Here is a 27,019-nt window from a genome sequence, read left to right as displayed (position 1 = left end):
ATGGAGTACATGCAGAAGCCTGAAGTCGGTCACTCTAGTCATTGAGTCAGTGTCTCTCAGTAGAACCAGACCCTGCAGATAGGCTCAGCCTGGGTAGCCAGCTTCATCTGGCGATCCTCTGTCTCTACTTTCTGAGCACTAACACCACAGGTAGGCACTTAAGATGTCTGCCCAAGTTCTAGGGATCCAAACGCTAGTCCTTGGGCTCCTACGGCAAGTTGTCTAACTGGCCAGCCCTATTTCCACCTTCCTTCTCTACTGCACAAAAAGAAATCTTTTGTGCACAGAGACTATTTTGGTGAGCAGAATGATGTCAACTTTGGGATCACGTAGATTGGAGTTCAAATCCTGGCTCTTTGATTTAGCGGTGTGGGTCTCTGGACCAGATGCTTAGTGAACTGAGTCTTGGTTTTCTCATCTGTAACAGGAGGGTGATGACAACACCACCACTACTTTCCTCCAACACAACAGGCTTTGCGGGAGGAACCCTGGCTCCGCCTACTTTTTTACTTTCAGGTCCCGCTGTAGATCCATAACCTCGGACTTAGAGCAGTCTGCATAGAAACTGTGAGTGAAGGGGAGAGGCCAGGACTCTAACCTTTCGTGGAACAGGGCATTTCTTTAAAAGGAGAGATCCTGGTAAAATCCTACCTAAGCAAGACAACTTAGAAAGGATTTCTGAACAACTCAAATCGAGCACAAGGGCGAAACAACTTCTTCAGAAGTTTGAGGTTGAAATGTCGTGGTGGCGGCGGCGGCAGCAGGATTGCAGTTCATGAGGCATCTGCAGAAGAGCAAGCAGCCTAAGAGGTCCCCCTGGACAGATGGCGGCAGCAGAACCAGGTGCGGGTTACCATGGCAACAGTCCAAGGTTTTCCGACTCAAGCCTATCAGTCTAGGTATAATCTAGCCAGATGACTCGTGGCCAGAGATGCTTCTGGGTAGATCTATTTGTCCCTCTTCCCTATCTCAGCGCAGACCTTTCTAACTCCACCATGCTTAAGGAGGCTGACTGCCAAGTCTGTGTACACATGTCTCGCTTCCCCAAGGGGCAGGCCACTTCTTATCCCGGGAAGATTGTTTTCTATTACCTTGAGAAGTAATAGAAGGTCTACCATTTCTGTCCCAGAAGACCAACGCCTCCTTCTTATGCCAGCTACGGTCACCCCATTTTTGTATACTAGGAATTGTGTGCAGATTTGGGCCAGTGTTCCAGGCAAGAGGCAAGAGGGTGACCAAGAAAGCAGATGGGCAGAGAGGCGCTGGGGTAAATATGACCTGGAAAGTAATTCATGGGATTCGTGAGTTGACGGGAAGGAATCTGAAAGCGGAAAGAGAAAGACGAAGCCAAGAGATCTGGTTTACAAAGGAAATACTGTTTTGCAACCAGGGCAGGTGTGTGTGTGTGTGTGTTTAAATAGGTCCTATCAAGTGAGACATGGAGAGGAACACAGATTCCAGGTCTGGAGACAGCTTATATAAGTCATGTGGGAAAGATACAGTCCTACCGTTGTGTCCAGGATGGAGACCTGGGCAGGGGGCTTGGGGGGGGGTGGGGGTGAGGAGCTCTTGGGGTATTGCCAGCAGCCAATAGCCATAGGATCCTAGGAACATTTGCCGTACCTGAGGTTACCTTTTAAGCAGCCCAGACTAGTTCTTTCTTGTGTGTGCCATGCTTCTATGAAGCCAATGCAGTGCCTTCAGTGTGACTGGTGTCTCCAGGTATTGATGCCAAGCCTAAGGCAGCAACCCATGGGTTGGCCATGACACCATCCTCTGGGAGAAGTGTGGCATAAGACCTGGTCTAGGAAGACGACGTCACATCAGAAGGTAGTGAATCTGCTGTTTATGGGTTCGAGTCTGTCCCTCCAAATTTCATGTGTGAACTTGGTTGCATTCAAAGGAGGGTGTTAGGGTGCATTTTAACCCAATCTGATCAATGTTGTTCTGGTTTAAAGTATTTTCTGCTTTTCCAGAGGACTAAGGTTCAATTCCTAACACCCACAAGATGGCTCATAATCTTGTAACTCAGTTCCAGGGGCTCCAACTCTCTCTTCTGGTTTCCGAAGGCACTGTATTCACATGGTGCACAGACATGGTTACAAAACACTCATACACATAAAATTTTAAATATTAAAACAGGAAGTTTAGTCACACAAAGGCACCAGGAGCACACGCATGTAAAGGAAACATCATTTTAGGGTGTATCAAGGAAGTATGCCAAGAGATGGTAAAATAACAAAAACATTTATTCTTATTATGACAAGTATCAAACTGTTAACGGTGCTCGAGCTAAATGTATTGACTAGAAGGAAGCAACTGTGTCCAGTGGCTGGGGTCCATAGGGAATAAATGTTAGAGCCTAGGAGTGGGGGAAGGTAGGCTGGGAGCCTTGGGAGTGTCCTTGGGTTGGAATTATTCTATTAGATGGAAGTGTATAGCTTTCAGCTAGGATCAGGGTTGCCCTGGTGGCTTTGCAGATGGTCTACTATTAAGGCACACGATCACTTATTGGCTTCTGCTTTCTTCAAGTGGGGAAAAAAAGACAATTAGATTTCCTTTTTTTCTATAATCAGCTCACAAAAATGGTTGTGCCAGATTTTTATGCGTAATTGTTTCTATCATTTTTTTAAAAAATGTTGTTTATAAGTGTATTTTGAAACTGTTTAAGGGAAATATTGATGTTTTGTTACTCCCCAAAGGTTAGGTGACTACCACTTTGAATCTTTCTGGATCTGCGGGGGAAGGAGATAACTTTGAGCTACTTTCCCGAATGCGTGGCAGCAGCTGTGGGGTGACGTTTAAGAGCATCTTAGAAGGTTGGGCAGAACATAGAAAAGGTCGCTCTTCCCACCTACACACATGCATGCTCGGCTGCCTTGGCTTGTTTGATGTTCTTGCATAGCTTGACTGAAGGGCACCAGCGCGAGGGAGGAGAGACCTGGCAAGAGGAGGCACAGCATCCTGACTCACTGGAATTGAGGGACCATCCCTAGTGCTCACTGGGCAGTTAGTCTCTCTTTCTCCTTCTCTTGGAAGTCCAAGACCGAGGGTTAGCACCTGGTGAAGGGCTTCTTGCTGTTTCAGAACATGGAAAGAGCCATCACTTGGCAAGATTGAACAAATATTTGGGTTCTCTCTCTCTCTCTCTCTCTCTCTCTCTCTCTCTCTCTCTCTCTCTCTCTCCTCTTTCTCCTTCTCTATCCCATCTCCATCTCTATCTTCATCTTCTAAACCCACTAGTCTCACCAAAGGGGGCCCTTGCTCTCAAAACCTTCCAAAACAACTCCACCATGACAAAAGGAGAGTAATAACATATGAAACTAGTTGCCAAAGGACGGCGAGAGTTTTAGGTCTACCAGGAGCCCAGCAGAAGCATCCAACTCTTGTCAAGAGCTAAACAGATTTTCTTCTGCTCTCCCAGAAAACCAAGATCTTTAGAAATCACCAATAGTCCTTCAGTCCAGAGGTACCAGGCAGTGGCTTAGCCTTGCGCTGCCTGGATCATTGTAGGTAAGTAGCTGGCCAGCCTTTGGGGCAATGAGAGGGGAAACCTAGAGTAGTGTTATGAAATGTGGATTCTCGGCATGTTCTAGGATTATATATCTCGAGCGTGCCCAATAAAACAAATAAGACCTTTCTCATTGATGGGAATTCTCAAGTAGTCATCGTTTAGTCGTGGTAAAATTTTCAGACATGCAAATAAGCTTCACAGAGGAATAGAGATCACAAGGGACATTGACTCTCAATTCTGATTAGTTGAGACATTGAGACTTTTCTTCTGCTTGTAGATAGCCAGGTAAGTTGACAAGGTGCTCTCTTGAGAAACCTCTTACATCTATGATACCACATTTTCTCTGGGCTGGGCAATATTCCAGATGTACTACTTGAATTTCTGATAAAAGAACTGAGTGACCAGTATCTTTTTGTTAGGTGTTCTGCATAAATGCGCGCACTATATATGCACACTGTATATGCCTGCTTGCCTGCACAATTTACCTTTCCATCCAGTACAGCACTGTGATCACGCATTTTTGAATGACCCGGATAAAGACAGGATTTGAAGACTTACATGCGTATGTGTGTAGCTTTGGAGGAGTAACCTCATTGAGAGCATTGTTTCCTTGGGCGGTGATTGAACTCGTTTCTGAGGGGCTCCCGGTGGACTGCACCAGCACTGTGTGTTACAGGGGTGTGCGAAAGGCTGAGGAAGAGCCACTTAAATCACAGTCTGTTAGAGAAGAGTAGGAAAAGCTGCAGTGCTATGGGAGCACTGATCGAAATCCAGGAGGCAGCGGGGAACACATCACGCCTGGGCACCAGAAGCAGGGCACTCAGAGCCTGTCTTCCTGGATGCCGCCACAGCTGCTTGGAGTCCTATATGAAAACCAGGTTTCCCATTTGGAGGCATGGCTGAAAGCATCCTATCTGTCTTCTACTTCCAAACAGCGTAGAAAACACAGGCAACTGGCAAGAGACAACAGGGAACCTCAAAGCAGAGGGCAGACACAGCAAAGCAGGCCTACCATGGGTAAAGGGAAGAGGGGCTGGCCTTTCTCTGAGTTCATGCAGAAAGGGGAAGGTGTTCATAAACCAAATGTATGGAGGAGGACAGAGTCTCCAGGTAGGAAGGTGCAGTGGCTAGAGTTGAGGAGAAAAGGCTTGGCTTCTATTCACCAGTTGCTGGCTGTTTTTATCATGGGAGGGTGACTTTGCCTCCTCTTACTTCCAGCTGCTCAGCTCTGGAAACAGGGAAGACAAAAGCAATCAATCCTGAACTTTCTTGAGCAAGCCCAATTACATATGTGACCTCAGTTAACCTTTAGCTCAACCGCATATGGATGATCTTTTGATCCCCACTTTATAGATGAGGACTTGGAGCCTTAACCCCCCAAAAAAACAAGGTAATCTGAAGGAAGCATAAAGCAGTTAAGTGACCTGCTCAGGCTGGTGATGTCAAGTGGGAATTTGAAGCCATGTTTACTCTGCATTCCGACTTTCTCTCGAATCATAAAAGGCCCCCTCTTTCCCTTTATTGCCGAAACAAGAGCTTTAAGGGCCTAGATCATGTGAGCAAAAGCGGTTCTGACAACTGTGAAAAGCTAAATAGATGTAAAGAATTCTTCTTATTAACATCCAACCTCTCCAGGCAAGCCCACAGTGAGATAGTGGAAAACCGTGGTTCAGAAAAATGCACACACTTGCCAACTCAATGACACTACCTCCCAGATCACCCACAGTAATAAAGTGAGTTAATGACTGAAGAAAGCTTTTAATGGTGGGTTGGGCTCCGTGACCTCTAAGGTCCTGCCAAGTCAGTATTTCTGAGAATCAGAAATTTTTATCAAAGCAGTAAGAATGTAACAGCTCTGTTGTGGATCCTACCTCCAGGAAAACCGTGAAGTCAGCAGAATGTTTCCGTCTTGTCTCCCATTTCACGTCTCTGCTCTCGCTTCTTACTTTCAACCCTCACGCCAGGCATTCATCGCTCTTGAGGCTGGCCTTGGGTTGTGTGCACAGGGAGGGAAGGAATTTGAGAAATGAATTCAGACAAAGGGAAGGAAAGGTCGTTTCGATGATTGGCCTCAGCATTGATGGCTGTGTGATCTGGAGGGGTGTCATTTAACCTCTCTGAGCCCCAGACCGCTTATCTCTGGGATGAGAAAACCCACGCGTAGGACTCATCGCAGGATTTAACCGACGTGACATGTGACGTGCCCTGCGTGCAGTTTGAACACCAAGCATCCATTCCTTTCCAGCCCCCAGCTGCAGTGACTTAGCAGAGTATGGAAATTCTGCGTCTTTGAACCATGATTCCACACAGACGGCAACCCAGGAGTAGCAAGTAATAACTAGTCCAACAGCGGGTGTTCTTTCCTGAGCCGAAGAGATAAGCTCAATGCAGAGAGAAGGGAATGTGGGCTAGATGTAGCTGCTTCCCAATTATCTCATAATCCATGCATCCCATAATGCTATGCTTATGTGGCTAACATAGGCGTGAGCATGTGAGACTATCTTCTTGCTTAATGTTACTACAACATTTCAACTAGGGGAAAAAAAACCCACCACCACCAATAACAAAAACCTTTGTTATAGCAGAATAGTTTTTAAATGGCAGGACAGAGAGAATTCTCACTTGTTAAAGTGTTTGTTACGCAAGAATGAAGACCTGAGACTGGATCCTTAAGACCTATCTGGGCACAGCAGTGTGTATCTGTGATCCCAGTACCAGGGAGGCATAGGCAGGTAGGTCTATAGTTCTTTTCTCAGCACCTATACCAGGAGACCTACAACCGTCTATAACTGCAGCCCCAGAGGATCGATCCTGTGCCCTCTTCTGGCCTTCATGAAACCTGTACACATGTGCACATGCACATGCATTTTTAACTAAAAAATAGCAGAGAGCCTTTGTACATAACCTGTACACACAAGTATACACATCCTCAAATGGCTGTCTTGTGTGGACAATTGGGTAAACCTCCGATGTACAAGAAAACCATTTTAGGGACTTAGAGTTTCTTTGTACAGAAATGGACCAACAGTCTATGGTTACAAAACATTGCTGAACATTGCAGCCTGGATCTGGGCAGGGGAAGAGTGTGGAGACCGATCCCAGCTTTCACTTTTAGGAGATAACAGCATGGATTTCTTTGGAGTTTAGTGATCATTTATGCACAGTGTTTACCGCTAAGTAAGCTGGAACCGCTATGGAAACTGAGACTTCCTTCTGCTAGCTGTAAAACACAAGGGCCTTTGTTATGTTATTCTGTGCTCTGTTTTCAGCTGTTTCTAACAGTGCCAGGTGACATGCATTTGTGAGACAGATGAATTGGGAAGGTGATCCTTACAAGAAAGCTATTTTGCAGAGGTGAGGTGGCTCACCGACCTTTTCAGTATTGGGGAGGCTGAGGCTGGAGGATTGTCAGATGTTTGAAGCTAGCCAGGGTGAGAACAAATGAGCATTTCTTTAAAAAAATCTACTCTTTGGGTGCTGCAGAGCTGTCTCAATGGTAAAGAGCACTGGCTGCTCAGCACTGGCTAGAAGTCCTCTTCTAGAGGTGTCCCAGTACCCGTACAAAGGCTCGCAATCACTATGACAACAACCACAATAACCCCAAGTTCCTAGAGATCTGATACCCTCTCTAGGCCTTCATGGGTACCAGGCACACACATGGTGCACAGGCATAAATACAGCCAAAACATCATACACATTAAAAATTCAAATAAAAAAATGTCAAAAGCTACTCTTCAGATCCACTGTGGCCCTACGTTTTACCAGGCAGATGGTCACAAACTCTTAAACATATAATGGATATAACAATTTTTTTCTTTGTTTTTTCTCCTCTCTCCCCTCAGGCTTAGGGTACTTAAATGTCACTGCCAAGAATTCATATTGTGACACAGAACCTTCTTTTACTGCCTTTGCCATTTGCTAATAAACAATAAATAATTCCTTGGAAACATCTGCCCTTTGTGGGTAATTGGAGAAATGTTTACTTTGGTGATGGGATGGGAAAGATGTGACCTTTTAACTTCTTCTCAATTGGTAAGTGATGGGGGAAAGGGAAAAACCATAACCCAGAGAAGACGATATTCTGGCACACTTTCAAAAGTTAAAAAAAAAAAAATCAGCACTATTTAATACAGTCCCAAACCTTTGTAGCTTCCAGCTCTTTATTTTATTTTTTTTTTGGCAAAAATGTCTCTTAGTTTAGAACGGGAAATTGTTAAAAGAATTCATGAGGTTCTTTTAGATATCGAATAGTGCTTTTAAAATACATTATGAAGTGAAAAAGGATGACGGGCATGATTGAATGCCCTTTGAAACCCATCCGGACTTTTAAGATTAGGGGAGAAATTCCAGGGAGATCACATTTTATAGTCCGATGGAAACCAAACATTGGAGAATAGGTTTGCACTGCTGAAGATACAAGTATCCTCTCTGTACATCTCCCCACACTACAGATTTTGTTTTGTAAAATTACAGAACTTTTAGAAGTAAAAGTGGAAAGGGTATGATACTCGGGAATAACTTTTTTAATTACTTTCTTTATTTTTATCTTTTGATGGGCTGGGGGATGAACGAAACCCTTCATGAATGCTAGCTTGGCAAACCTCCTTCTGAGTCAGACCCTTGGTCCTAGCGTCCAACAACAATTTCTAGGTTTTTCTGCAAAAGTACCAGACCCACATGGAAATTGAGAAGGAAAGGTTACGTAAACACTGCTTATTTAAATGTTGTATCTGTATTTTTAACTGTTTTATACTTTCCATTTGTGTATATGTTTATTATAGAAGTAGTTCTTTTGCCTTGTAGCAAGTTTTCAGAAATACGTGCTGCTTCTTCTTTTTTTTTTTTTTAAACCAAGACAGGAAGTTAAAATTCCAGATTGTTTAATTAAATACCAGACATTTGGCAAACCTATGTAAATTCATGTTGCTTCTCCATTGAAACGTTGGATATGTTTTGTGCTACCTTAGTGACTGAATGGGGAAGGAGGTACACACCAAGCATTACCCAGGTGAGGTGAGGGCGTCCCACAGCTGGTTCAGGCAAGGACCACCTCAGCCAGAAGAGCAACAACAATGCTAACTGTTGGGTCCGGGAGCTGGGCCCTGGTTCCCCCCAAAAGACAGAGCCGAGTCTAAATGGACAACTGTAGACCAGCGAAGATGCAGATCAGGAGGGAGCCCAGAGTCAATCAAGGTCCCAGTCGAGGTCCCAGTCGAGGTCCCAGTGGAGAGGGCACATGCCCGTCACTCCTTGCGTGCTATGTTAATCTCACTTGATTTGGTGCCACTCGACCGGACACATTCAGCAAGAGGGTCAGGCGGGATGGAGGCAGCATCGTCTAGGGTGAGCCTCGGCTGCTGACAGGAGGAAAAAATAAGTCACGGAAACAGAAGGCAAGACCAGAGAGGAGCAGATCAGTCAGTCAAGCGAAGTGGGAAGAAACCGCAGGGGTGTGGAGAGTGGAATGGGGCTGGTACGAAGATCCAGAAAAAGTGTATTAACAACATTGCCCCTTGGGGGAAATAGCGATTCTTATTCAGTGTTCTCTGAGGTGGTACTGAGACTTCCCCCAATACGGGAGGCTTATACAATAATAGATAACTTGCTTTCCACAGAGTTCTGCATCCAACAACTGCAAAGGTTTTTTCCTGAGAAGTCTAAAGAAAATTGGGGAAGAAGCTGACTTAGAGACTCTCTAGAGAGAGAAACACAACACTCATGTTGATGGTGATGTCTGAGAGTGTTTCTGTGAGGTGTGGAAGCTAACTCTCTCCTTCCTTCCTTCTCCATCTTGAAGACTTGAGGCCCATGTATGAAAAGACAGGACATAAAAGGTGCATCAAGATGGTGCAGTGGAGAGAGAGAGACATGCACCATGACAGCTGACTGAACCCCTGCTTAGCTCTTTCGGCTCTCTCCTGGGATGAGGTTTCCAATGCTTGCCTGGCAGAAGGTCTCAAAGCCTCCTGACAGAGGGTGGAAGGTGGGAAGTCATGATCCTTTTTATGATCCACAGAAACATCTGGGCGATCACTGGAAATATATCAACTTTTTCAGTGACAGTCTTCACCCTTGTCTTAGTTCCCTTAGGACATCTTTGGGGTACAGAATTCTGTGTTTATGAGTTACATATAAAGCTTAAAATTAGTTGAACAAAACCTGTAGAGGGGCAACTGGTATTTTTTAAAAAGCATCTGTTAGGAGATTTCCCTTACTTCAGAGAGCTCTCAGGTCACCAGCACTTTGGAGGCTGAGGCAGGAGGATCATAGAGTTCCTGCCAATGGTTTGCATATCAAATTCTGTCCAAAAAATAAGTCAGTCAGTCAGTCAGTCAGTCAGCCAGCCAGCCAGCCAGCCAGCCAGCCAGCCAGTCAGTCAGCCAGTCAGCCAGCCAGCCAGTCAGTCAGCCAGCCAGTCAGTCAGTCAGCCAGCCAGTCAGTCAGTCAGTCAGTCAGTCAGTCAGTCAGTCAGCCAGTCAGCCAGTCAGCCAGTAAATCGGTATATAGCTCAGTGGATAGAGTACTAGTCTAGCATGCACAAAGCCTGGGTCAGATACCTAAGTACTAACATACATGGTGATACACAGTGGTAATTCCAGCATTTGAAAGGTGAAGGCAAGAGGATCAGAAGTTCAAAGTCATCCTTTGGCTTTCTAATATAGTGGGTTTAAGGACAGTCCGGAATACATGAAACCCTACCTAAATATATAGAAAAGAAAAGGCACATGGGAGACACCTTTAGTTATGAGCTCGGGCAAATAGAGTGCGTGTTTGTTTGTTATAACGAGAATATACATCTTCTGGATACAGACAAAGATGTGATAATAGTAACTGCTAGCCTGACATGGAATAAGTGAAGCTCCAGTCTTTATTAAGAGGAAGGAAGTAGAGGTCTGGAGAGATGGCTCAGTGGTTAGGAGGACTTGCTGCTCTTGTGGAGGACCAGAGTTCAGTTCCCAGCATCAGGTAGCTCACAACCATCTAACTCCAGCTCCAAGGCCTCTGGTGCCACTGTGCGTACACACACACACACACACACACACACACACACACACCTATACATAATTTAAAATAATAAAAATAAAATTTTCTAAGGAAAAATATAAATGGGTGTTAAGGGTACACTTTGTGGTAAAGTAGAATGTGTGTGTAGAATGCCCAGTACCCTGGATTCAATCCTTACTACATGTGTATGGCACACGCACACGCACACACACACACACACACACACACACACACACAGAGAGAGAGAGAGAGAGAGAGAGAGAGAGGGAGGGAGAGAGAGAGGAGGGAGAGGGGGAAGGGAGAGAGAGGGGGAGGGAGAGAGATGGGGTGGGTGGGTAGATGGCTCAACACAAGAGAAGAGGCTTTTTTATGTGCCAATAAGTTGTATTTAGCAGTTAGGAACAGGCACATTTATCCCTTCCCCCACAGCCTTCTCTCAGTCCATGCAAAACAAATTGGAGTGAGACAACACCATCTGCTCACTTCACACTCTGTGAAGAAGCGCGTCAATTCCTTCTCAAGGTTAGGAAGTCCAAACTCAGAAAGACCCTCCCATCACTGCGCAGTCAAAAATGCCGCCCGAAAGCAAGAACCGAAGACTCGGGAAGAAGAGGCCAGTGTTCCTGGAAACAGGACAGCGGAAGAGCCTCACCGATGTGTCCTTACAGGAGCGTCTCACCCTGATTTACTTGATGGCACAAAGTCCTGCTTCGCTGTCTGGTTGCATTTCCCTCATTCTGTGCCTCCGATTTAGATGAGAAGAAATGACAGTGGAAAACGGCACGGCAACTGCCACAGTGTGTGTCTCCCTGTGCCAAGAGGGCAGGAATGAAATAGGAAGATAAATCTGGCTCACCAGCAAGCTCTGGTTTCTCCTGATATTTTCCTTCTGAGTAGCAATTTTTTTTTTTTTTACCTTATTGGCAATCACTTAAAAAATCTGCATCCCTAAATTAGACTCCATTATTCTATCTAGAAATGACGCTCTGAACTGGAGAGGAAACTCAGACATTTGATTCCCCTTCTATTTTGTACTTAGCCAAGCTCTAGGCTCAGAAGTTAAGATAAGGGAGGCTTCTTACTAATTCATAGGAGTGCCCCAGAGATTAGCAAGAAGGCAGCCCTTGGGCTGTGCCAACAAAGCTTAATCTCTAGCTTTAGCCAGCCACCCATTAAATAATAGTATTTTCAAGAAGACCCTGAGTACAAGAAATGGACAGACTTTCCTGAGACGATCAGATTCTTAGAATGTAAAACCTGAAGAGAATTAAGTTTCAAGTTACCTAGAGCACATCTCCCTGGTATTCACACTGGGACCATCCCCTTGGAGAAAAAAAGTGATTAACAGGAAAGGCAAGACGGTGGCATGCCTAGTCCTACGTGTGTACCCACCATGTAAAACAATCTCCTTTTTATTCATGAATCTCTTACACCAGAACTTTGGTAAACAGACCATATTAAAACGAATCCATTCAACCATTCGACCATCTGTTGGTGTGCCCATCTGCCCAACAAACATTACCCTGACGCCCACAGTGCCAGCCCTCAGAATCACCAAGACAAATAAAGCATGGCTCCTTCTGTAGTGCCTGGGGGCTGGGGACAGAGTTACATATCATAATGTGGTGGTCATCGAGATTCCAGAAATCAAAGGGACTGGTCCCCCCAAAACAGGAGCAGCTAAGTGAGTGATGGTGAGATGGTGGGTTGGAGAAACCTTCCCGGAGGAGCTCAAACCTGAAAGACAGGTTACAGTTTATTAGACTTGTACACTTTAATCAAGGCCTTGCTTGAGTAAAGGCAAGAAGGCATTGAAATGCCTAGGATGGCTAAGGAGCCAGGGCCAGGTGGTGCTCCCGCAGGGTTGTCTGTCTGCAACCGAGATAGAGAAACAGGTGCAGCCGAGAGGAAGAACACGTAGAGACCACATTTGCACATTTTCCTGTGGACCTAGACATCACTAGGGCCATCTCAGGAGGGCATGTGCTTGAGGTCGTCTCTGTGATGCAGTGGGAGACAAGAAGAAACCCAAGGGCATATGTTGACACTGTGTTTACACCATGCTTTTTAAAAATTATTATTTGTGTGTCTGTGTGTCTGTGTGTGTGTGTGCATGTGTGTGTGTGTGTGTGTAATATCTGTGTGAGAGAGCTAGCGTACCACAGTATGAATCTGGAAGTCAGAAGTCAACTTCTACAAGTCAGTTCTCTCCTTCTAGCTCATTGAGGTAGGGTCTGTCTTGTTTCTGTCAGGCTATTTCATTCAGGCTAGCTGACTCTGAGCTTCAAAGAGATCCTCCTGTCTCCACCTTCCTCCTCATCACTATGGGAGTGCTGGGATTACAGTTGTATGCCACCATACCCAGACGTTTTACATAGCTTCAGAAATCAAACTCAAGTGTAGAGCAAACACTTTTACCTGCTGAGCCACCTCACTGCTCCCTTTAATTTAGTAAATTAATTCATTGATTAGAGACAGGGTCTCTTATTGTTTGCTTAGTCTGGCTGTCCAGCAATTCCCAGCATTCTCCCGCCTCTACCTTTCCCAGGCCTGGGTTTATAGAGGGGATGGAAGGGTCCAAACTCAAGCTCTCAGGCTTGTTCAGCCAACACTTTATTGACAGAGTCGAGGGCCTCACACCATCCTTTTTAAAACACCCTACTTTAGCCTTTGCGTTTCCAGACTGACAACTGCTGATGTTAGCCAGTGCTTGTTTTGTTTTCAAGATCATGAATCTTATAGAAACTGGTAACATTTTCCATCATAGTGGGGTATATTATTGAGTATATTTGTGGTCAAGAGGCCCTGGAAATCTAGCTTCCCCAGGACCCAATACTCGCTCAGTATAAAACTTAAGGGAATTCATAGCTCAGCTTTGACTGTAACCCGGTGAGCTGTCCTTTCTGCCTCAGTGGCACTCAGAGGTCATCTGCTCTGGCAGCAGAAGACCTTGTAATAAATGAGCAGCACCGGAAAGGTAGAGCTGGAAGCCAGGCCCTGGTCTCCTGGCTCCAATTAGAGTGTCTTTACCTTCTAATCCAACCTGCTCGGCCTACCGAAGCTGTGCTTTCTGAGGATTACTCTCTTCGGGTACAGGGAAATGTGTAAATTGCCTCTATAATTGCCAATCAAGGAAACTGGGGTTAGCTAGGGCTAACCTAGAAGATAATATTGTTCTGTACTGAAATATCTCCTGGTACCAAAGTTAGAAGAAAAAATTAATTGCGTGGTTTACAAATTGCTGTCTATATTGATCAAGTCCAAATTGCTTTCTCAGATTTGATGGTGTTTCTCTGAAATCTGACACTTGTAGACTGGGAGTGGGGGGTGGGGGTTATCTATGAAAGCATCCTAGGGAAGCAAGCTGTGCAGCTAGGAACAAAACCCCACCCAGGTCTTCTGAACTATAGCTGAAGTTATTTTACTGCCATGGTTATACTTTGAAAGTTTTTGTGTTGGCGAAAAAGGGTGGTGCAATAACGTTATTTTTAATTTGCTATGTGGTCCATGAATAATTCATTTAAAATAAAAAAAATCTCAATATCGTTTGCGCTTATTTTAGGGTCCTAGGCATTGATTAAAATATCTGCCTGTTTAGCATATCAGCATGGTGCATGGCAGTCTTCAGGAAAATGCCTTCCCTTGCTGTGCTGTTCTTGGCTTCTGGTGGATGTGTTTGCATCCTACCGCAGAATATTCTAGTACAAGACTTCGTTCTTGTGGTTAACTCTATGGTGTGATTACTAAAGGGACTTCCCAACTCAGCCCCTAAATATTTGTTTCATTGTGATTGGAAAGGCAAGACAGTAAGTTTTGAGGTGTTCTGAATAAACCAAGCTATTTGTCCTTGTCTCACTTCTGTCTTCAAGCAACACATTCTGGACTAAAAAGGGAATGCCCGCTGCTGGTAACCTTATACTCCTAGTTGTCCTGTGGAGACTGCCAGTGCAGGCGCCAAACAACTATAATCATTTCTGGAAGGCATCTGTGACATGGACACGTGGCCCACTATGACCTGTGCCAAACCCTTCAAATCATTTCATATAGGTCTGAAAGCTGCTGTCAGGAGATCAAAGTGATCAGTTGTTACCGACGTGGGTTAGATGTGTGTTCTACTTACAAATTTCCATTTGGTGTTTCTGTTTGTGTTTGGATCAGGACAAAGCTGCATTCAGACCCCTAACATTCATTCTGTATATGTTTTAATCGATATAAATAAAAAAGCCTCAGAAATGCCTACTTATCAATACATCTAGCTAAGTCAGGAGTAAATGCCATGTCATCTGAGGGCTGTGTTTTCTCTAGGAAGCACACTCAGGCACATTTGTTACCTCAATTACTCTGATTTAGTGGCTTAGTCAGGGAGCGTGGGGCCTCTGGCACTGGGCAATTTGATTTCTAAGCTTCTAGTAAGAGGCTAAAATTATCCAAAAATGGTGACTACATGTCTTGAAAACATCGTTGAGACCTTGACATTCGTGGTGGCATCGCTGTCATGGAAGTGTGAGGGTCTCTGATCTGCTCTCCGCCTGGGAACTGTGTCCCTTGGTGTCACTTTCACAGAGATTCAGACTTTGACCATTGGTTTCCTGAGAGAGCTGGGAGGTGACAGGACAGATGTTGCTTTTGGAGAGCCAGTTCCCAGAAGTGACCCTTTGCTTCTTTAACTGCCGTTGGCTGGCAAAGGATACAGCTGACAGCCTGAAGACAGCACGGTGCTGTATTTCAGAAAGGGAGCTACTGCTCTCAAAGGCTATCATTCTGTTCTCTTACCCTCACGTCATCCCAAGGCCACAAAATTAATCTGCTGCTCAGATGGGTGCTTTGAAAAAAAAAATGGACACATTGTGCCTGGGGCTCCTTAGGGCCTTAGGACTTCAGAAGAAAGCTGACCTGCAGGATGTAGATGAAAGGTTCGGAGAGTGGAACAAGGTACCTAAAACCGTAGATTATACTCCTTCCCTTCTTGTCTCCCTGCCAACCTGATCTAGGCAGATCAGCGTAATACAAAATAATTATGATCACAAGAAGTTAGAAAGTAGTCTCACTTTCTTTCTGTCTCAAGAGTAAACCCAGGTCCAGGGCCCATCGGTAAATGTGCTTGCCACCAAGCCTGATGACCTGAGTTCAGACTCGGGGACCTACATGGTTAAAGGAGAGAACTGACTGGCACAAGTTGTTCTCTGGCCTCTACTCGAATACCATGGCATGCACCTGTTCACACTAAATAATTTGTAAGACAGAAAATCCAGGGCTGGAGAGATGGTTCAGTGGTTAAGAGCACTGACTGCACTTCCAGAGGTCCTGAGTTCAAATCCCAGCAACCACATGGTGGCTCACAACCATCTGTAATGAGATCTGATGCCCCCTTCTGGTGTGTCTGAAGACAGCTACAGTGTGTTCATATATAATAAATAAATAAGTCTTTAAAAAAAAAAAAGACAGAAAATCCAGGCAGGTAAGAAGAAGAAGGAGGAGGAAGAGGAAGAGGAGGAGGAGGAGGAGGAAGAAGATAAAGGAAGAGGAGGTGGAGGAGGAGGAGGAAGAGGAGGAGGAAGAAGGAAGGAAGGAGAAAATATTTATTGAATCAACACTGAGATATCCCATCACCTCAAAGAATAATTAAAAGACCAGAGGTACAGAGATTCAGTTAATTCCTTAGGAGCACCGGAAACTGGGACACGGATGCCATTCAAATGTTACCTCACTGGTTGCTGCTGAGAGCCTTTTTATTCCTTTATTTTTATTCTCTCTCATTGGACATTAGTTTTCTTGTCACAAACATGACCTCATACAGTTCCTGCAGTTTAAATTTTAAACTGTAAACTAGTGGGTTGTACTCTCCTGGTACTCCAAAGTAATGAGCCTCTTAATGGGTTTGATTTAGGGCAGGTACCCTACATGGACCAGTGGAAGCTATTACTGAAATGAACCAAGCCTGGGTCAGATGTCCCCAGCAAGCCCACTCAACCGTGGTCAGGGGATGGGAGGTACACTGTAATAATGATAGCTCTGGCAAGAACTGAGTGCATGGAAGAACAGTGAATGACAAGCACTCCCAGAGATGTACCTTCCGTATGCTAGAACAGAAAAGACAACGTTAACACATAAAAGATACAGCCAGGATCATCCAAGACAACAAATTCAAGGTCAAAGCCACTCATCAAAGACAGTAATCTTATCATAATAGGATGCATGTTTCTAAATAAAAGCAACAATAATAACCTCTAAAATATCAAATAACATATCAGTACAGTACAATCTACTTCAGGTATAAGGGAAAATGAATTGTATGCCTATAAAATCAAATAAATTCCATTAAAAAGGTATTTGAACTGATAGAAAGAGTTCAATGAAGTGGTAGGATGAGATAAATATGCAAAAATCAATATCCAGCCTGTGTAACAGCAATAACATTAAAATATGATTAAAAAGGAAATCTTGCTCCTAAAAAGCATTAAAATATAATAATGGTGTGGGACAGCCGAGAATGAATATTTGATCAAAGTGGTTTAAAGTTCATTAGCATAAACCACCAAATACACACATGTTAAAGGCAAAAGCAAGGAAGAACTAGCACTATTATATGTTAGACAGACTCAATTGAAACAGTATGGTAGTGATTATAAAAACAGACAGACCAGCCAGGACTTTAATCCCTACACTCAGGAGGCAGAGGCAGATGGATCTCTGGGAGTTTGGGCCCAGCTGAATCTACATAGCAAGTTCCAGGACAGCTAGGACTACATGGAAAGATCCTGTCTCAAAACAAACAAACAAACAAACAAACAAACACAAAAATCAGGGCTAGAGAGATGACTCGGTGGTTAACAGCATTGACTGCTCTTCCAGAGGTCCTGAGTTCAATTCCCAGCAACCACATGATGGCTCACAACCATCTGTAATGGGATCTGATACTCTCTTCTGGTATATCTGAAGACAGCTACGGTTTGCTCGTAAATATAAAATAAATAAATATGTAGCAAATATATTAACAGTTCATTCATTTCTATTAAAAAGTGGACTCAAGTAAACATGAAACGCAAGTAAGCAGAGCTTGTTAAACAGCATAAATACTCAATGACCCTATCACAGAGGTGTTAACAAAATTGGTACTACGCTTGGGAATGCAGTGAACAGTCCATGTCAAGAGTGTGAGAATGTTCACGCTCCTCAACTCAGCAGCTCTCTCCGCTTGCAAACTACCTTTCCTCCAGCTGGCAAAAAAATCCGAAATGCCCAAAGTATTATAAGCCATCTTACTTTCGCTTACAATGTTGTGTAAGACAGTACCTCTCTCCTCCGCTGACTTGCTTTTCCTGTTTCCCTTATCATGTCACTTACTGTCACCAGACACTTGCTTATTACCAGTTCCCTCCCGGACCCTTATAATGGAAGCCCCTGCAAATTTGCCTACATTGGTCCCTACTGTATTTGCAGGTCTCGGAATCCTGTCTAGCACACAGTAGGAAGTTGATAGTTAGTGAATGGAAGAATAATTCTAGACATTCAAAAATAAGTGAATCAGACAATTATGAGCTATCCAACATTGTGAAATTATGACATACACTTTCAACAGTAACAGTATGGGAGATACTTCTGATGAAACAGGTTTAAGTAGGGATATATCTTTCACATTTATCTGTTTTGTTTTGGTTTTGAGATAGAGTTTCAAAGAGCCTAAGGTGGCCCCCAAATCGCTATACAGCCAAAGATGACCTCCATCTCCTTATCTTTTGCCTCTACTCCCCAAGAACTAGAGTTAGAGGCTTGAGTCTCCACACCCAGTTTAGACGAAGTACTGTAGATCTAACCCAAGGCTTCATGCGTGCTAAACAGGAAGCTACAACTGAGCTACATCCCCAGTTCATAATGACGTTTTCATCCATGCCAGGTTACACACAGGATGGTGGCCCTGTAAGATTATAGTGGATCTGAAATTTCCTATTGCCTAGTGATGTCCCTGCCACCGTAACAGTGCGTGTTTGAGTAATGGTAGGGTAACAGATCTCCTCCATTGTTCATCATAGAAAACTGTAGCACGTACAGTCGTGCACAGAGCATAGTACTTGATAGTGATACATGGCTTTGTTATCAGTCGGCATATTTACTGCACTATACTTTGTTTATTTAGAATGTGCTCTTCTACTTATTAAAAACCTGTCTGCTGTGAAGCATTATGTCACGTTACAGTGATAGTAGTCTCACATAGTTCTCATTTGCCATGACTCTTGATTACATAATTTTCTCTGTGCTTGATTAACTCATTATGTTTTATTCATCATAGCCTTGGGAGTAATAGGTTATGTCATATATATAAGAGGCTATATCTTATATATATGCACACACACACACATACACAAATGTAGCCTAGATATTGAGTGTTGAGTGGGATATAAGGCCTACGTTTGTGTAGCTACACTGTTCACACAATGATTAAATCACCTAATGACATATTTGTCAGGCTCTGTCTCTGTTGTTAGTGGTATGTGACTACACAGTATGGTTATATATATAGAAAAAAAAAACCCTCTGGACTGGGGAGCTGGCTTAGACAGTAGGGTGCTTGTGATTGTAAGCATGAGGATTTGAATTCAATGCCCAGAACTCACATTGAAAAAAAAAAAGCACAACCTCTGTCTGTAAGGCCAGTGCTGTGGAGGGAGAGGTAGGAGGATCTCTGGGGCTTTCTGGTCATCCAGTCCAGCTGATCAGTGAGTACCAGGTTCAGTAAGAGACTCAACATAGAGCTTAGCATGCACGGAGAGGCGTGAAGGCTGGAGGACCTTTGAGAATGGTGTGTAGAAAGCCAGGCTTTGTGATGCAGGCCTGCCAGCTACTTGGGAGGTTGAGGCAGCAGTATCGTAGGTTCAAAACCTACCTGGGCAACTATGAGAACCTACCTCAAAATAAAGAATACTAAGAAGAGGGAGTGAGAGATGGCTCGATAGTTAATAACACTGATGCTCTTCCAGAGGATCTGGGTTTGAATGTATGTCCAAGCCATATGTAACTTCAGTTCCAGAGGAATCCGGTGCCCTGTTTTAGCCATTGTGGGTAGTGGGCATGCACATGGTAACAAACCTACCTGCTCTGGGGTTTTTACTCTCTCATGTGGCTCCAGCTGTAGCATTTGTCACCTGAGGCCACATGAAGAAAACCTTGAATGCTAAGCAAGGAACCTCCAGCCTGGCTGTCCTCTCCCCTTTGTGTCTCCACATTCTGACCCAGACACCAAAGGCTCTTCATAGCTCATTGTCCTCGTACATGCAGCTCCGTGGTCAGAACCCTTCCTCTTAGGCCACTGTCCTGTCAGCTTGCTTAGCAATGGTTAGTGCTTTGTCCTCACTGATAGAAACTGTTCACATTAATTCTCCCTCCTAACCATTTTCTCTATTGCCCCTGGAGGGCCCACTGAACTATAACCTTTCATGGCCCACTCCTGCATAGGCACAACCTCTATCACCTATTTTGTTGGAACCCTGTCCCTGAAGTCCTTTCTGCCAAACACATTGTTCAGGATCTCAAGTGACCAGTAGGTAGTATTACCTCAAACCTCCTGCCATCCCTACCACTCCCTGGCCATCCCTGCCCACAAAAATTTTTCTTACACTCTTAGACTGAAACCAAACCAAACCCACGAACCAATAATTCTATTTGATTTCACGGTTCATGGTCTAACGTCTCTCTAAGCCTCGTCTTTTAACGCCATCCTTTTGGCAACGAGGCTTCACTACCAGATGAGGGGGAGAGGGGTAAGCATCAAGACCAGATTACATGGCATTAGCTCAGTGTCCATGTTTATTTCATCTTGTTTTCTTTTTCTCTCTCCCTCAATGTCTTTTCTCCTTTTGCTATCTCATGGATGGTCTCCGTGTCACTCCTCAGGTGTCTTGAGTGCAAAATGGCTTTCATTCCTCTTCTGTGACTTCCTGTCTTCATGTGTTTGCTTTCCATTACTATGACAAAATTCTGAGGGTAGAAGACTAATTCATAAAGAAAAGAGGTCTATTTCACTCATAGTTTTGGATGCTGAAAGTGCAAACAGCATGATACGGGTTTGGTGAGGCCTTCTGGTAGAATCACATGATGGATAGGAGAGGGAGCAAGAGAGCTAGCTCTCTGAGGTCTCTAATGGCATCATTACCCTACCACAAGAAAGAAGTCATAGAGGCCGGAAGAAGGGCCAGGAGAACTGTTTCTTGAGAACTAGGCAGCATCTCACAAGAATTGTCACCAACACATTCTGAGAGCATTGACTGATTACTTCCCACTGGACCTTGTCTCTTCAAGAGTCCACACCACATTCCAATACTGCCGTGCTGAGGACCAAGCTACCAATGTGTGGACTCCTGGGTGACATAAACATATTTAAAATGTATAGTCCTTGCCATCTTGGGTGATTTCACTGACCTGTGGATGAACAGTCTTTTAGCAATACTTTCTCTTGTTCTTTCTCTGTTCCTCCCACCTTCAAGGGCTGGGATGGGAGGGGGGGTTGAATGATAACATACAGGGAAGGAAAAGATCAATATGAAATAGCAGCCTTTTTGTTTTTCTAGAGAGGGCTTCATGCACTGAAGGCAGGATGTCACTGAACTGCTGTTCCCCTGCCTCCACCTCCCCAGTGCTGGGATTACAGTTGTGTTCTACTTTCCTAGTGAAACAGCCTTCTTATTGATCTCCCTCTACAGAAGAAGGGGAGAACCTGGAGACAGACAACTTTTACCTTTTGTCTCCCCATTAGTGGTGAGACTGAGGATTTCTGTCCTTGGTGAGTTTCTCAGTGGTTTCTCCCAGCAGGGTTAAGCAAAGCGACCACACAGATACCGCCTTTATAAAACAGAAGCTAAACAGACAGCTAAGATTCTTAAGGTTTTTATGCAGTTCAGCTGCTCGAGGGCAGACTACAGAGGATGACAAAGAGGAGAGAGAGAGAGAGAGAGAAAGAGAGAGAGAGAGAGAGAGAGAGAGAGAGAGAGAGAGAGAGAATTGGAGGGCGGTCTCGGCTAGCTGTCTTCTGATAACCTCTCTTTTGGGCCACTTCAGCTTGCAGAAAGTAGTTGGGTGCCAAAGGTGTGTGCATATCACATACGAGCTCAGTGGCAAAACGGGCGGAGCCAGATCTAGAGTAGCAATAAGGAAACTGAACATTTCCAAACGTACAAGTCACACAGACACACAGACACACAGACACACAGACACAGACACACACACACACACACACACACACACACACAGATACACACATAAAGAGGCACCAGTGTCACCCAGATACTGCCTAGCTTTGTCAGCTCTTTTGAAAGAGCCTCGAATATGGAGCCTTCCACTCTACGTCCACCATTCTTCCTCATAGTCACAGGTACTGTCCAGCCTTCTCCAGCGCTCCAACTCCTGGGCACCCTTATTTCCTCCCAGGCATTCTCCCGGTTCTAGATTCACTTCTTCCCTATCCAGCCGGAAACATGTGACTTGTCACTAGGCTAATTCGACGTGCTGCACCCACAATCCTTGTCATTTTACTTCTTCACTCACTCCCAGACGCCGTCAGCTCTTAAGTCCATCTACCTGTGCTCCTCTTACGTCCTAGGTAGTTCTGAGTCCTCTCACCTGGGCATCCTGTCCTGGGCCTCCTCTTCTCTCTTTTTCATCTGCTATAAAATTCCCTTCCATATCTTCCATATCTTTATATCAGCCCTAAATATTTATTCTTCAGACAAATATTTATTAAGCACCAGATTGGTCTATTAGGCTAGAGTAACAAATAGAACCCAGCTGTGTAGTCTCCTGTTCGTTTGACTATAGTTTCTGTGAATTATACTTTCTCCCATTTACTGTTTGGTTGTGTTGGGGGCTGCCATGTTACTGTATCCACTCAATGGCCTCCCCGAGTGGTTTCAGGTGGGCAGACAGGGTTTGGCATGAATCTGTTTATTGGGAACTTTGTATAACCAGCACTGGAAAGTGTGAAGATGAACTGTGCTAAACGTATTTCTTATTGATCCAGAATCAGACTTTAGTGGAGTGACTTGAAAATTGGCAGTAGTAACTGACTGTCATGTGGACTTAGACACAGAAAGGGCCATTATGCAAGCGTAAAGCTTTCTGGTACATGCACAGGGAGGTGCGAAGATAAAAGACTCCCAAAGACTGCATTCTTTAGAGTTCAGTAGTCTTCTCTGAGGCCCACCTGTGCCATTGTCTAAAGACAACAGGACCAAATAGGCATGGTGGCTTTGGCTCATGCCTTTAATCCTACCACTTGGGAGGCAGAGGTAAGTGGATCTCTGTGAATTTGGGGCCAGACTGGTCTATACAGAGAATCTCAGGCTAGCTGGAACTACATAGTGAGATCCTGTCGAAAGTGTGTGTGTGTGTCTGTGTGTGTGTGCACGCGCGCGCGCACACACTTGCACACTCTGTGAGTAAAGAAAATATGCAGGGTCCTTCCTTTCAATAATTTTTTTTCTCTTAAGGCAGAATTTTGGGTTTTAGTTATATTTAACCAAATAAGCAAGTTTTTGCTAACAGTTACCTGCCTTTTGTGATTGCTGTCTCTTGGGCTCTAACTATGTGTGCTTTGAGGATAGAATTTTAGGGGAGGGGGTAGCTGGTAGCAGGATGTTTTCCCTCATTTCGGGTTTCAGTAAGGTGCCACAAAAGCAAAACGTGTTCAAATACAGGTGGAAGCTGTCTGGAAACCACAGGACCAGGCTGTAACTGTGCTGTGAAGTTTTTGCCTATTGGTAGTTGCTTGAGACCACTGAGATCAGAAATTGAGGGCCTGGCCGAGTCACAGTCACAGGCTTATCTACTGCACTGTTTCCAAAGCTATTATCACTTTCCCTTTAGAATCTTCTAGATTTCCTTCTCTGTTTCCTGCTTCCAACAGCATTTAAAACCACATTTCTTCTAATACGATGCATTCCAGCTTAATGAAGTCTTTCTTCCAATTACAAGTAAGCCTCAAGAGGTTGCTGACACTCATGAACAAGAGTAAGTCATCAGATAGCCTTATTTTCGGACACATTTCCACTTAAGTGAGGCTGCCTTGACCATCTACCTTATCACTGAGGTAGTTTATTTATACTTACACACTTATAAAACCAATAGGTGGTTTTCAGGTCTCTCAGTCTAAGAGCCCAAGACATTATGGGTCACTCACGCATCCCTGAAACGTCTTCTTCCCTTGATGCCTGTGACACCACATGTTCCTGGGTGAGGGGCTCTGCAAACACCATGGCCAGCCGAGTAATAATCCAGGTGAGGCAGGAAGACAATCTGGTTCAACATGACTCGGTAGCTGCTGTTGCCTCAAACTTCTAGAGTATGACGCGGGTGGTCTATTTTAGGCTTACATATGTAAATACAGTACAATTTAGAAAAAAGAAGTTTCCTGGTGTAACACCATCATCCTGCATGTACAATGAGGTCTAATTACACTGAAACTCTCCTCAAAGTACGTGTCACTTCTTCCATGGAGATGGGTTCTATAGATAGGCTACATGTGTTATCTAAAGGGCCTAGGGGGGGATCTGGTGTGGTCTAGGTCATACAGATAGTGCAGAGGTCATCTGGGCTATAAACCACCTCTGTTCCCAGCCTTCTGGGTGGAAAACAGGTTATACATCTCTTCCTTTGAAGAAACAACCCTGCCTTTTTTTTTAACATTCCTGTTTTCCCCGGTGTTTATCTGTGAGTTCAAGGATCTTTGTGCTCCAGGCAAAAAGTGACTTATGGAAGAGTTTCTGTTAGCTTACGGCTCTAGAGGGAGAGTCCACAGCCACTGGGAAGCCACAGTAACAGGTGGCCAGAGCAGAAAGCAGGGAGATTACATCTTTAACTGCAAACACTAAACAGAAAGAGAAAACTGGGAATGGGGCAGGGCAACCAGCACTCAGAGCCCATCCTCAGTGGGCTCCTCCTCCACCAAGACTTTTACTCCCTAAAGGTTCTGTAACTTCCACAAATAGTACCACTAACTGGGAACCATGTGTTCAAATACTTAAGCCTATGGGGGACGTTTGTCATTCAAACCACCACAGACTGGAAAGCTACATCAGAGATGACAGAAGTACTGGGAAGAGGGAGTTTCAGTAAAATTGTTTTAGAAGTTGTATCTTCGTTTCCTTTCCAGCCTCTACCTCACGCCCTGCAGCCGCTGTGTTGCTGATGCCTAAGAAGAATCAGATTACTATCTATGAACTTCTTTCAAAGGAAGGCGTGATGGTGGCCAAAAAGGATGTCTACATGCCCAAATACCCGAGCTGGCAGACAAGAATGTGCCCAACCTTTACGTAATGAAGCCTATGCAGTCTCTCAAGTCTCCAGGCTACGTGAAGGAGCAGTTTGCTTGGAGACATTTCTACTGGTACCGTACAAATAGGGGCATCTAGTATCTCGGAGATTACCTGTACCTACCTCTGAAGATCTTGCCCGCCACCCTGTACCGAAGCTGTCTTGAGATTGGCAGGCCTCTGACCAAAGGTCCAGAGGGTGTGTGGCCTGCAAGATTCCCAACAGGGGAGGCAGACAGAGACACTACAGAAGTGCTGTGCCCCCTGGAGCTGACAGGAAAACTGAGGCTGAGGCTGGGGCTGGCTCGGCAACTGAATTCCAGTTTAGAGGCTTCTGTCATGGACGTGCTCAGCCACCTCAGTGAAGTTGGAGATTATAACTTTATTTAAACTTATCTAAAGTTTATTATGAATACACTTTAAAGAAAAACAACAAAAAAGGTTGTATCTTCATAATATTAACACACGACAAAGTATTTGAGGTATAATTAATACACTAATGATATAGTAGAACCCTGGTAATTTAGTTTATAGCTGTTTATATATGTAGATTGGCCACAAAATCTTCTTAGATTTTAACTGGAAAAATGGGACTACCCTAAAAATTCAGTATACAATGGTATTTGCTAATGATTCATCTCTACGGCTCTATCTTCCTGTTAAACTCCAGACCCAGGTAACTGTTTACCGAGATTTCTATTTGAACATCCAATGGAACTCCAACTTACCTACAGTTAAATTTAACCCTCCCCAACCTATCTGGGTCTCTCAGCCATTGCCTCTGTATTTATTCAACTGCCCAAGCTAAAACTCAAGTCACCAACATCTCCTCTCCCCTGACACCCATTATTTATCTGTCTGTCTGTTTATCTCTCCTAAACCCTCTTCTCTGTTGGAAGTCTCTTAATTCCCTCTGCTTGACTTCAGGCCACCATCATCTGCTCCCCACAGTAGAATAATAAAACCTGAATTGATTTTCTTCTTTTGTCTTCCTTCCACTTAAACTTCCGAGAAGTAGCCCGAGTGATTCTTCTAAGATGTTAACTTGAGAGCAATTTCTACTGCAGAGTGCTAACCCATTTTCAGGGATCACCTCCTCCCGGCCCCCATTTAGTGAAATGTGATGTTACACTCTGTTTCCCCAGATGCCTTATCTTTCCTTACTATGCGGAACAGCCTTCACATTTCTTTGTTATTATTGTTATCTTCTCTGCTAAACTGCGAACTCTTGTCAGCCGGGCTCATTCCTGTGTTCACTTAACGCAGGGCAGGATCTGAGACACTTATAAATGTCTTTTTTATAAGCGCTTTATAAATGTTAAGTGAACAAATCAATAATTTTGTCATCCCAGCACTTATCACAACACCTGGCAAAACAGGTATCTGCGTTTAGTTCAGTGCCTTCTTCTTTATGGGCACAGGTACTTATGGCGGTGGTTGTGTGCCTGTGGACTTAGCAAGTCAAATTTTCAATGGAAAAATAGTCAGGGGCTGGAGAGATGGCTCAGTGGTTAAGAGCACTGACTGCACTTCCAGAGGTCCTGAGTTCAAATGCCAGCAACCACATGGTGGCTCACAACCATCTGTAATGAGATCTGATGCCCCCTTCTGGTGTGTCTGAAGACAGCTACAGCGTACTCATATATAATAAATAAATAAATCTTAAAAAAAAAAAAAGGAAAAATAGTCAGGTCTTCAGGTCTTAGTATTTGTCAAGTTAATAGTTCTTGGACTGAAGATAAGTGATTGACTAAGTCACATGTCATGAACAAAATTAATACTGTGTTGGTTTGTCCTTAAGAAGCACCTATTTTTCATAATTAGAATTAATCAGAGATAGCTCCCTAGAATAAGTGGCCTTTGAAAGAGAAAAGGCGAGAAAAAAAATGTAAAGGGCAAATGTAAAAATATCAGTATCTGTGCAGAAGTTAATCATGTTCTGAAGACATGGGGAAAATCCTAGTTGAAATGTGCTATGTTCTCTCTTGGGCTTAGCTACTCAGGAGCTAGCTCTCTTCTCCTTGGACACTGAGATGTAGTCAGGGAATGAGTTGCGGATTTTTGTAACTGGCAGTAATTAAAGCACTGAACTCTTGCCTTCCTAATGCTGAAAAATAATCCTTTTTACTTCAGAGAGTAAGATTCCTACCAAGTTTTTCAATTCATAGGATTTAAGTTTTCATTTAATTTTTATATCAAAACA

The 27,019-nt window shown here is 44.1% G+C and overlaps 1 pseudogene; it reads left to right on the top strand.

The window, feature by feature from the left end:
• The first annotated feature begins 23,439 nt into the window (after nt 1-23,439).
• LOC114626900 lies at nt 23,440-25,181 on the top strand (annotated as a pseudogene).
• Nucleotides 25,182-27,019: the final 1,838 nt, after the last annotated feature.

Source organism: Grammomys surdaster, unplaced genomic scaffold, assembly GCF_004785775.1.
Source record: "Grammomys surdaster isolate TR1022 unplaced genomic scaffold, NIH_TR_1.0 241, whole genome shotgun sequence".
NCBI classification, from domain to species: Eukaryota; Metazoa; Chordata; class Mammalia; order Rodentia; family Muridae; genus Grammomys; species Grammomys surdaster.
Note: the sequence above shows the minus strand (reverse complement) of the source record. Positions and strands in the feature narration are given on the sequence as shown.